The sequence below is a fragment of the Pseudorca crassidens genome, chromosome 20 (assembly GCF_039906515.1).
Source record: "Pseudorca crassidens isolate mPseCra1 chromosome 20, mPseCra1.hap1, whole genome shotgun sequence".
Taxonomy (NCBI): domain Eukaryota; kingdom Metazoa; phylum Chordata; class Mammalia; order Artiodactyla; family Delphinidae; genus Pseudorca; species Pseudorca crassidens.
In genome coordinates this window covers 43,080,386-43,091,817 of record NC_090315.1, presented here as the reverse complement: position 1 = coordinate 43,091,817, position 11,432 = coordinate 43,080,386, and positions in this window count along the sequence as shown.

The window sequence follows — 11,432 nt, the reverse complement described above, 5'->3', positions numbered from 1 at the left end:
CCAGGACGAGAGTAGGGCACTGATCCTAGGAGGCTCCGGGTGGCTGTGGGCCTCCCGAGAAGGCCCCTCAGTGGAAAGGACCCTTGGGCTATGTTTGAAAAGGCAGGAAGGAGTTTCCAAGGGGACCAACTGGGAGGAGAACTCCAGGTACTGGACAGGGGTCTCCAAGGAATCTGGTGTGGCTGAGACGTATGGAGCCGGTGAGGGTGGGGGCAGAGTTGAGGCTGGGGAGGTGCAGGATCTGGGACTTCATCAAGAGGGGAGGGGAGGTTCCCGATTCAGAAAGCCCACTTGTCGCAAGATGAATGGAAAGCGAACCAGGCTGGCGGCAGGGAGAGCAGTGGAGGGTGGTAGGAGCCCCTGCCATCCAGGTAAGGATTGATGGAGACCAGGGCGTGGGAGCTCCTGGCAGGTAGGAGAAGGCTTGGTGGCTGAGTTAGCAGATGGGGGTCAGCGGGCTACAGCACACTAGATTCCAAGTGCTCCCCAGCTCCTGTCTACCTTGTATGTTTCTCTTTACTGTCACTTAATCCCTGGCTGCCTTCATGAACTTTTCCCAGATAGGTCTTGCTCTAGCTAATCTGTGAGCTCCCTAAGGGGGAAGGGACTCTATCTCCAACACTGAGCTCAGGCGCAGTCCAATGGGATCGACAAACATTTACTGATCATAGAATGAATTCAAAGAACTTAAACTTTTTTTTTTCTGGATTAATTTCTGTTCCCATAGCTTAACTTCTTGAATCAAAGTCTCACCACCCCGTTCCACACCCCCTATCTTCCAAGCATTTAATCTGCCATTTCTTGTGGTCTTCATATGATGAGGATTTGTCCCAGCCTTGTGAGCCAGGGTAAGGTATTTAACCTCAGTTCCCATATCTGTAAAAATGAGAGTTATAGAGATTAAAACAGAACGTGCCTAGCCTGGTGTGGGAACTTCTTTTCCTTCCTCAACCAGGCTGAGTCACTCACTTTTGACAATGCACTTTTTCTTTTCTACAATCATTTTTTTTCTTGTGATTTAAAGTATAATTTTCTAGTCCAGAAAAGTCGAAGTCCTACTTATAGATAAAAAGAACATCTTGTTGCAACATTTAAAAGAATAGTGTGTATGATTTTCAAAAGAGATTCTGTAGGTTTGTTTTCGTACCTATTTGGAGAATGAGCTTAGAGTTTGTGCAACCTCAAATCTTCTGAAGAAGTCAGCACAAGAAAGAGAAAGGGTGGTGGCGATGGTGTTCTATAAATGAAATAATGATAGTCTGCCAGTTTCCCTTTTCCAAAGAGTCTTGAAATACTGATCTTAAATGGAGTCATGAAGGCCTCTACTTACCCCTCCAACGTAGAATAAATGACTTCTTTCCTTTTCTTCCATCGCCAAGACGGCAACTACGAAAAGGAACACAGCAGTAATGAAACTGTTGATAAGAGCCTGCAATACAGAATTGAAAATTGTCAACTTCACATGAAAATGTAATTTCATAAAATATTTAAATTGGTCAGTTACCCATCTAAGGATGGATGCCTTTTAAAAACTTTCCCTTTGAGGAACCCTCCTGCACTGTTGGTGGGAATGTAAATTGATACAGCCACTATGGAGAACAGTATGGAGGTTCCTTAAAAAACTAAAAATAGAACTACCATATGACCCAGCAATCCCACTACTGGGCATATACCCTGAGAAAACCATCATTCAAAAAGAGTCATGCACCACAATGTTCATTGCAGCACTATTTACAATAGCCAGGACATGGAAGCAACCTAAATGCCCATCAACAGACGAATGGATAAAGAAGCTGTGGTACATATATACAATGGTATATTACTCAGCCATAAAAAGGAACGAAATTGGGTCATTTGTAGAGACGTGGTTGGACCTAGAGACTGTCATACAGAGTGAAGTAAGTCAGAAAGAGAAAAACAAATACCATATGCTAACACATATGTATAGAATCTAAAAAAAAAAAAAAAAAGGTTCTGATGAACCTGGTTGCAGGGCAGGAATAAAGAGGTAGACACAGAGAATGGACTTGAGGACTTGGGGTGGGAGGGGGGCGAAGTGAGAGTGGCATCGACATATATACACTACCAAATGTAAAATAGATAGCTAGTGGGAAGCAGCAGCATAGCACAGGGAGATTCTGTGCTTTGCAACGACCTACAGGGGTGGGATAGGGAGGATGGGAGGGAGGCTCAAGAGGGAGGGGATATGAGGACAAGTGTATGCATATGGCTGATTTGCTTTGTTGTGCAACAGAAACTAACACAGTATTGTGAAGCAATTATACTCCAATAAAGATCTATTAAAAAACAAAAAAAAAAATCCAAAATAAACTTTCCATTTGATTAATATTAAGAGGAACTCTCAGCAGCATAATTCTTATATCTTCCAGAGACATGAGTTTATGTGATTATAAGGTTCTGGATAGGATCGTCAGTAGAAATGGGTTTAAATTCATTAAAGAACACTCTTAAAAAAAAAAAAAGCTGACAACTTTTCCATCAGACTTTTTAAAGGTCATAGGAAAATGGGCAAGAAAAAAACCTAGAGGTCTAGGGGCCTCACCCATATTGACCCTCCATAAATATGATCTTATTGAAGTTTTGTATTTTAAATTAATGTAAATTCTGCATTCTATTCCATAATACATTTGTTTTAATATAAAAATAAAAATTTAGATGAACACTTTACTGATTTAATTCTACTTCCAAATCTGCAAATCAGTAGAACTGATACTTTGGAAGTTGGATCATATTTATTCTTTAGGGTCCCACATCCCAAGAAGCAGGAACCCATCTGAGGAGCTAGCCTGATGTTCTGGAGTGAAAATGACTTTCTCTCTTTCCTAAAACGGCCAGAATTGAGTCTGCCTTGACATCTATAGGCTATCTGTGTCCTTCTTTTTGGACATTGATACTGGGTTCTTCAAATGCTGGCCCAATCTGTTTCTTCATGTGCTAAATAAAGGATGAGGATGAGTGGGAGGGGGCACACTCCTGAGGATAAGCACAGCCTGGGCTTTGGTAGCACAGTGATAATGAAAGAGAAGGTTCTCACTGAGTCAGCGGCACCAGCGTTGGAGGATGAGTAAAACCCCGGGGTCCTTTAACCTCCATACGGCCCACGTAACTAATCTGAACATTTTAAGTTTTTACGTCTTGGTGGCATGACTTGGTAGTGTCAGCTTGGCTGGTGCACTTGCCCAAACACAGCGAAGAGCCCTGCTGTCTGATCATAATGGGTCTAAGTGGAGCTCCTCAGCGTGCCGAGTGTTTCCCCTCTTATTACCTCATTTAACCCTCACAAACACCCTCCAAAGTCAGTATGGCTAGGATCCCCATTTTAAGAAGATGTAACAGAGGCTTAGAGAAGTTTATTAAATTGACTATGATTGAATATCTGGCAAGGAGTGGAGTCAGAACTCAACTCACTATTGCCTCCCATCAGGGACACCCAAATAAGGAGGAAATGATCTATCCCCCAAGGTTGGCAGTGCAGCACCCATCTTTGGCATTTTCTGTGGAATGGGTAATGGACGGTCAAAATGGTATGGGACAAATAAGGACAAATAATTGGCCTGCCAAGTCCTAGATGTATGACCTGGGGCGTGTTTTATCACCCCTCTGTGCCAACAGGCTAGGATCTTAGTTCCCTGACCAGTGAATGAATGTGTGCCCCCTGCAGTGGAAGTGCGGAGTCTTAACCACTGGACCACCAGGGAGTTCCCCCAACAGGCTTTTTTTTTTAAACATCTTTATTGGAGTATAATTGCTTTACAATGGTGTGTTAGTTTCTGCTTTACAACAAAATGAATCAGTTATATATATATATATATATATATATATATATTCCCATATCTCTTCCCTCTTGCGTCTCCCTCCCTCCCACCCTCCCTATCCCACCCCTCCAGGCGGTCACAAAGCACGGAGCTGATCTCCCTGTGCTATGCGTCTGCTTCCCACTAGCTATCTACCTTACGTTTGGTAGTGTATATATGTCCATGCCTCTCTCTCACTTTGTCACAGCTTACCCTTCCCCCTCCCCATATCCTCAAGTCCATTCTCTAGTAGGTCTGTGTCTTTATTCCTGTCTTACCCCTAGGTTCTTCATGACATTTTTTTCCTTAAATTCCATATATATGTGTTAGCATACAGTATTTGTCTCTCTCTTTCTGACTTACTTCACTCTGTATGACAGACTCTAGGTCTATCCACCTCATTACAAATAGCTCAATTTCGTTTCTTTTTATGGCTGAGTAATATTCCATTGTACATATGTGCCACATCTTCTTTATCCATTCATCCGATGATGGACACTTCGGTTGTTTCCATCTCCGGGCTATTGTAAATAGAGCTGCAGTGAACATTGTGATACATGACTCTTTTTGAATTATGGTTTTCTCAGGGTATATGCCCGGTAGTGGGATTGCTGGGTCGTATAGTAGTTCTATTTGTAGTTTTTAAGGAACTTGCATACTGTTCTCCGTAGTGGCTGTATCAATTTACATTCCCACCAGCAGTGCAAGAGGGTTCCCTTTTCTCCACACCCTCTCCAGCATTTATTGTTTCTAGATTTTTTGATTATGGCCATTCTGACTGGTGTGAGATGATATCTCATTGTAGTTTTGATTTGAATTTCTCTAATGATTGGTGATGTTGAGCATTCTTTCATGTGTTTGTTGGCAGTCTGTATATCTTCTTTGGAGAGATGTCTATTTAGGTCTTCTGCCCATTTTTGGATTGGGTTGTTTGTTTTTTTGTTATTAAGCTGCATGAGCTGCTTATAAATTTTGGAGATTAATCCTTTGTCAGTTGGTTCATTTGCAAATATTTTCTCCCATTCTGAGGGTTGTCTTTTGGTCTTGTTTATGGTTTCCTTTGCTGTGCAAAAGCTTTGAAGTTTCATTAGGTCCCATTTGTTTATTTTTGTTTTTATTTCCATTTCTCTAGGAGGTGGGTCAAAAAGGATCTTGCTGTGATTTATGTCATAGAGTGTCCTGCCTATGTTTTCCCCTAAGAGTTTGATGGTTTCTGGCCTTACATTTAGGTCTTTAATCCATTTTGAGCTTATTTTTGTGTATGGTGTTAGGGAGTGAGGCTAATTTTTAATATGGGGATAATGATTGGGATTCATTGCGTTCATCTGAGGATTAAATGGCACAATGAATCTGAAAGCATCACATGAGGTGTAGTGGGAATGCATCAAAGTGTGGATTCCTGATATCTGCCTTCAAGATAGTAAACTTTTCTGTGAACTTCTGGTGTTCTTCCTGTTGAGACTGTTGAGCAAGGAGCCCTGTTGTGGAATGGGACTTGCCTCTTGGAGAGGCACTAATGTCTGTTATTTGGGCGCCTGGTGAGTAACACTGGAGGGGGCACGTGGTGCAGGGCTGGTGAGGGTTGGAAGTCAGCTCCAGTTGGGTTCTGTAGGCTGAGTGAGAGGTCTGCCCACACTGGGGCAGGTACAATGGTTTTCAGCTTTGCAGGAAGCGTAGGATCTGAGGATTGTGTAAACCAAGATATCAAAAAATGTGAACAAGGACCCAAGCAGAGTGTAAACTTATAAAATTAAAAATTAACTAACTGCAGTCTAGATCATTGAGAATTTGGACGAATGCACACTAATAATGATAACAGTAACAAAACAAATGCAGACTCGGTCTCCCTAGCCAATTGTTGACTCCCTGTCAGAATTCCATCTCCTCGCTGGACTATTGGACATTATAGTTTACTGTGGTCCTTACTTGCAAGGAAGTGCTCTTCTGAACTGTCCCTTGGAAGTAATGCTTTCTTCGTACCTAACATTTCTATTGTAGCTCACATATCTTGAGCACTTACTATCTGTCACATACGGTGCCAAGGTGTTCATATGTGATCTCATTTGATTCTCACAACAAACTCTCATTATCCCCAATTTACAGATGGGTAAGCAACTTGCCTGGGGTTGCTCAGCCAGTAAGTGGCTATGACCCTCCTCAGTCTGACTTGAGAGCCCAAGGGTCTTCTCCTGACTAACACCCCCTCCCTTTTGCCTTAGACACAGACCCTCTTGTTGGCCTCATCTTTGACAAAGAGAAAGATACGTTCTCCCAGATGGGTAAAACTACAGCTGAGTCTTGCCATGTGCAAAAGCACTTCTGGTTTCCCCATAAATGTCATCCTTACTCATCATCTTTTTCTTTCTCCTTTTGACTAAATACCTTATTGACCCAAGTACCTGCCTCTGACACAGTGAGAGATGGGTTTGTGACTTGACTATTATTTTTTTATAAAGCCCCCAAACCGTTCCCTGAGATAAACAAAATTGTATAGAATTAAAATTGGGAAAGAAAAAGATGCTTTGAGGGTGAATGCTTTTTTTTATTTTTTTAAATCATTGACTATTAGGAAGAAGTCAAACCTTTACACTTTGTTTCACAAAATGTGGTATTTGTAAGAAGGATGTATATACAATAAACATTATGTGATATTTGTGCCTTGGGGTTCTCCAAACACATGGCAGAACCTGATCAGTCATCACCAGAATCTGAAGGGGACATTCTGAAGCTGATACCTTTTACTTGTAAATGTAAAGATATTGCTGGTAGTCTTGGAATCATCCCTTCAATAGAGTTCTAGTTAAATATGTTTATTATGTTCTTTCTTCTAGATTGCTTTCTATTGGAAAAGACATCAGCTTGACCAGAACTCAGTTTCTCGGACTGTGTGGGGAAATACCTTCTTTACAGTGTAGAAGTGTTGAAAATACGGGCTATTCAGAAGACAATAATTATACTTCATACTTTTCTTGGGTACGCTGGTGACATAAGACTAGGGTGGGTAAAGTTGATAATGAAATCTAGCAATGAAGACAGTGACCCCACCACAGGTGGGGTGAGGAAAGCTGGCCACACCCTGGAGGACAGAAACAAGAAAAAGGCAGGGGCTTTGTATCACGCTCTGGGCTCCCATAGCTATCCAAAGAAAAGAGGATGCTCTCCCCCAAGGACAGAGGTAGCAAAAGGGGGCCTGGCTTTACCAGAGTCGCCCAGAGGCCTGCAGCTCTCCACAAGCTGGCCTGAGCTGCCCGTGACTGGGAACAGCTCCTCTCGCAGCACCTGCTTCATGCTTAGGAGACCCTGGCTCCTGCCTCTCCCTGAGGCTCTTCCTGGACGCTCCCCCTGGACCCTCCAGCAAAGCACGGGGCCTTGAGGCTCTCTCCAGCTCTCCAGCTTTATGGCCGTGGACCTTTGGAGGGCTCCGATCCTCCTGACCACAGCTGCTGACCTTGGTGCAGCCCTCAGTCGCTGACCCCCAAAGGCTTGTACCCTGCCCTCCACTCCAGGAAAATCAGTTCACCGTTCGTCGCACATTTTAAGGAAACCATGAGAAAATGGGAGAGGATTCAGAGAAGGTAAGGTTTTGAGAACGTGAGGGAGACAAAGATGTAGGGAGGGTGAAGATAAACCAGCACAAGGCTATAGGGCATAAAGTCTGGAAAGAGTCTGGGCTTTAGAGTCAGACAGACCTGGGCTCAAATCTGAGTTTCCATGTGCCTAGCTACAACCACGGGCAACACAGTCTCTTTAATCCAGTTTTCTCATCTGTTAAAGGGGGAGTGGGGGACGACCACAACCTCACTGGGTTGTTGTGAGGATTAAATGAGGTAATCTATATGAAGAAGTACCTGGTGTGTGGCATGTGCTCAAAAAGTTATTTTACCTTCCGCTCTTGAAAACTTCCATGGACAGAGATTTTAGTTTCCGCTCAGAAACCTCTCCATGGTTGTAGCTCTCCAGAACTGAGAGGGTCTTCCACGTGTCCAATTAAAGCTGCTCAGAGATTGCTTCCTGTGCTTTCTGCTGCTGAGAGAGCTCAGCAGCCTTTCCAGAAAATCCCTCAGACGCTTGGAGAAAGTATTTTGAGTTTTAGTTCAATAGCAACCCATCCTATCTTACAGTTTAAAAAAAGGTACCATAAAAATGTATGATGTGGAAGAGGCATGGGCTCGGAGTTAGGATGGTTCACGGTGCAAAAGATAAAAGGGTAAAAGCCACCCAACTGCCTCAGGGGGTCCGACCCACACTTTGTGGCGAATATATTTACTTTGTGGCAAGCCTTTTGTGATCTTTGCTTTAAACACATTTAAATGTTACAGGACCCCTATAGACAGCTCTTATCATCACGCTTTTCCTTCTCTGAATTTCCCAGATGGGGAAACTGAGGCTAAAGTTCTCACAGCTAGTAAGGTGGCAGGGCCAGGAACGGGGCCCATGTCTGTATCTGGACAAAACTATGCTTCCTGTCCAGTCTGTGAGGATACAGAGCCTCAGAGTCCGGAATGAAAAGGATTTTTCTGAGACCTGAGGAATTCGCTTTGGGAATTTTTCAGTTGGTAAAGAGTATGAAATTCTGGAAAAAGCTATTGAAGAAGGCCATGCAGTGTCTTTTCCTGAATACTCCACCATACGGCACCCCTTTGGAAAAGCTGGACCCTTGACACATGAAAAGTTTGACTCTTGCACTCCTTCAGGGCACACGTGACAGTTTTCTGCCACTTAGCCATGTTGTAGAAACATGCTTTTTCGGAGGGACGTTTGTAATCTGTTAGAGTGGGTGCTGTTTGACAAGTAGAAGAAGCACGTGCTGTTTTACAAGCAATATACTACTGAATACACTGAGTAAAATTTTCTTTAGGACCAGCTGAAAAGTACCACGTGTTTAGGGCCGTAATGAGATGGAAGCAGGTGTGTGTGTTGGTTGTCCTATAGATGGAGGGGTTCAAGGAATCTTTCTGAGCTTTAGGCTAGTTTCCTCTCTGGGATTAGGGTGACACTCTGTCATAGCTCAGCTATGTCCTTGTCCAGAGAGATCTCTCTGTTGTGCTCCCTTGAAGAGAGCCTTTACTGTGGGGCTGAGGGCAAAGCTTATATGAAAATTATGAAAATGAACACTTACAAGTAAGGGCCAATGTAAATAAGTCATCGAGTGGTGAAGGGTTAGCATATATATTAGAATGAAAAAAAAGAACGATGCAGGTTTCCAGGACTGTGATTGCTATATAGGACTCCTGGGCTTCAGCAATGATGAAACAAACTAGTGCCCCTATGAGAAGGCCCTGCAGTAAAAGAAACAGGATTTGTTTTAATGCAAATGAGCTATTAAAAAACAAAATAAAATAAATGATCAGACTGTAAATCTGATTATATTGCAATTGCCTGTATTGTTTTGCACATATATATTATTTAAAAAATTCCTTACATGTTTAAGAAATGAAATAACACAGACAAAAATTGCACACAGTACAGAAGCTTCTTTCTCCTCCCTCATCCCAACCCTAGTCTATCTCCTTAAAAGTAATCACTGTTAACAGTGTATATTTCATACCAGAAAGAATTGTGTATATACAGGTCAAGTAAAGTAAATATATATTGATTTTGATAGAAAGAGTGAGGTAGAGTCCCAGCTTTGTTTCTTTCTGAACAGCTGTTGATTATCCCAACATCATTTATTGGGAAACACCACTGATCTGAAATCCAACCTTTATCATATACTAAATTTTCGTGTGTATTCGGGATGCTTTTGAAACTCTTTTCTTCTATTGAGTTGCTGATTTCTTTTCTAGTACTTCTGAAATTACAAGCAACTCATTTTATGTTGTATTATTGTCTGACTCAGTCCCCCTTTCAGTACTCATTCTCAGGTTATGTTTCTCATTTTTGTCTTGGTCAAGTTCCCGAAGCTAAGCCTGTTGGTATTTTAATTGGGATTTCCTTTAACTTATAATATGGAAAGATTACAAAATTTAGTCTTAACTCTTTAAGAACAAAGTATATCTTTCCGGTTATTTTAGTGGTTTTTAAAATATCTCTCAATAGAGTTCTAAAGTTTTCTTCATATAGGTCTTTCAAATTTATTTCATTTAATCTTAGATATTTTGTCATCTTGATTGCTATTGCAAAGAGAAATATTTTCTTCTATTTTAAGTTCTTGTTTGCTCATTTCTACTAATGAGTTAGTAGAATTTATCTCGTTCTAAATTGTTTCCCAGTTGATTTTATTTTTTAGATCTTTGATCATATCAGCTGTAAGAAATGATATATTTTGCCTCTTCTTTTCAAATAGTCATACTTATTCCTTTTTCCTGTCTGATTGTGGTGACTAGTGGGCATCCTCTTTGTTCCTCATTTTAATGGGAATACTTCTGAGGTTTAATTATATATGATGCTGACTTTGGGGTTTATTTTTATAATGTCAGTGAAATATCTGTGTATTCCTATTTAACTGGTCTCTCTCTTCTTCCCTTGTTCACTTTTTTTTCACTCAGATGAAAGTTGAATTTTGTCAAATGTGTTCTGTACCTATTTGATAGTGTCCTAATTTTTTCTTCTTTTACTTATGGTGGATTAGCTTAATAGAGTCCTAATATTGAATCATCCTTATGTTTCTTCTTCATGGTGTGTTTTGAAGAAGCACTGATGAGCATTTTCTGTTAATATATTAATACTGCTGCTTTGATACAAGTGAGATTTCTATTTAGTTTTCTTTTTCTGAACTTGGTCAGGTTTTGATATCAGTGTTACACTGACTTTGTAAAAATAGCTCAGAAATGTTTCTTCTTTCTCTATTCTTTGAAAAAGTTTGAATAGTATCAGAATTGCATCCCATGAAGGTTTGAAAAGAGTTAACCTGTGAAAAAGTCTGGGCCTGACACATTTCTGAAAGATACTCTCATTCACCCCCCCACCCCCCACCCCCACCCCCCCGGTGCTTATATTGGTCTGTTCAGGTTTTTCTCTGTTCTGGGATCAGTTTTGGTAATTTATAGTTTCCCAGAAAATCAACTCTTTGATCCAATTATTCACATTTATTTGTTTTGCAAAGTGCTCCTGTGAATCCTTTCAGTTTCTTCGGGGTTTGCGTTATTTTCCCTTTCTGGTTTCCAACTTTAAATATACGTCCTCTTTTACCCCATTTTTTCCTGTTATATTGGCCAGTGGTTTACCAACTTTATTGGTCAAGTCTATTATTCTTGTTTGCTAATGTACACATTTCTGTTATTATCTCCATTGCTTCCCTAGTTCCCTTTGTGAGGGGAAACCTGAGGAATATAAAAGTGAGGGGTGGAGGGAAGCGTGCCAAATTTAGTAGCAAGGGTAGAGTGTGTGGGAGGAGCAAAGGGAGAGGAGGAAGAAAGGGGAGGCGAAACAATGTGGACCGGCAAAGGGAATTAGGGAAGTTTCCCCCAGGTGGCGCCCCTGGGAATCACTCACTCCCTGAGGCCGAAGCCGGCCTGCATCCGCCCTTGCATCCGCCCAGCGGGCAATCAGCTCTCTCTGCTCACCAGCCTAATGATCTTCAAGATTCTTGTGGGCGAGAAGAGAAATCGCTTGAGGCCGTCCCTGAATTTGGGCGGGAGTTTGGCGCGGCCCTCAGCACGCTTTTGTATGGCCTTC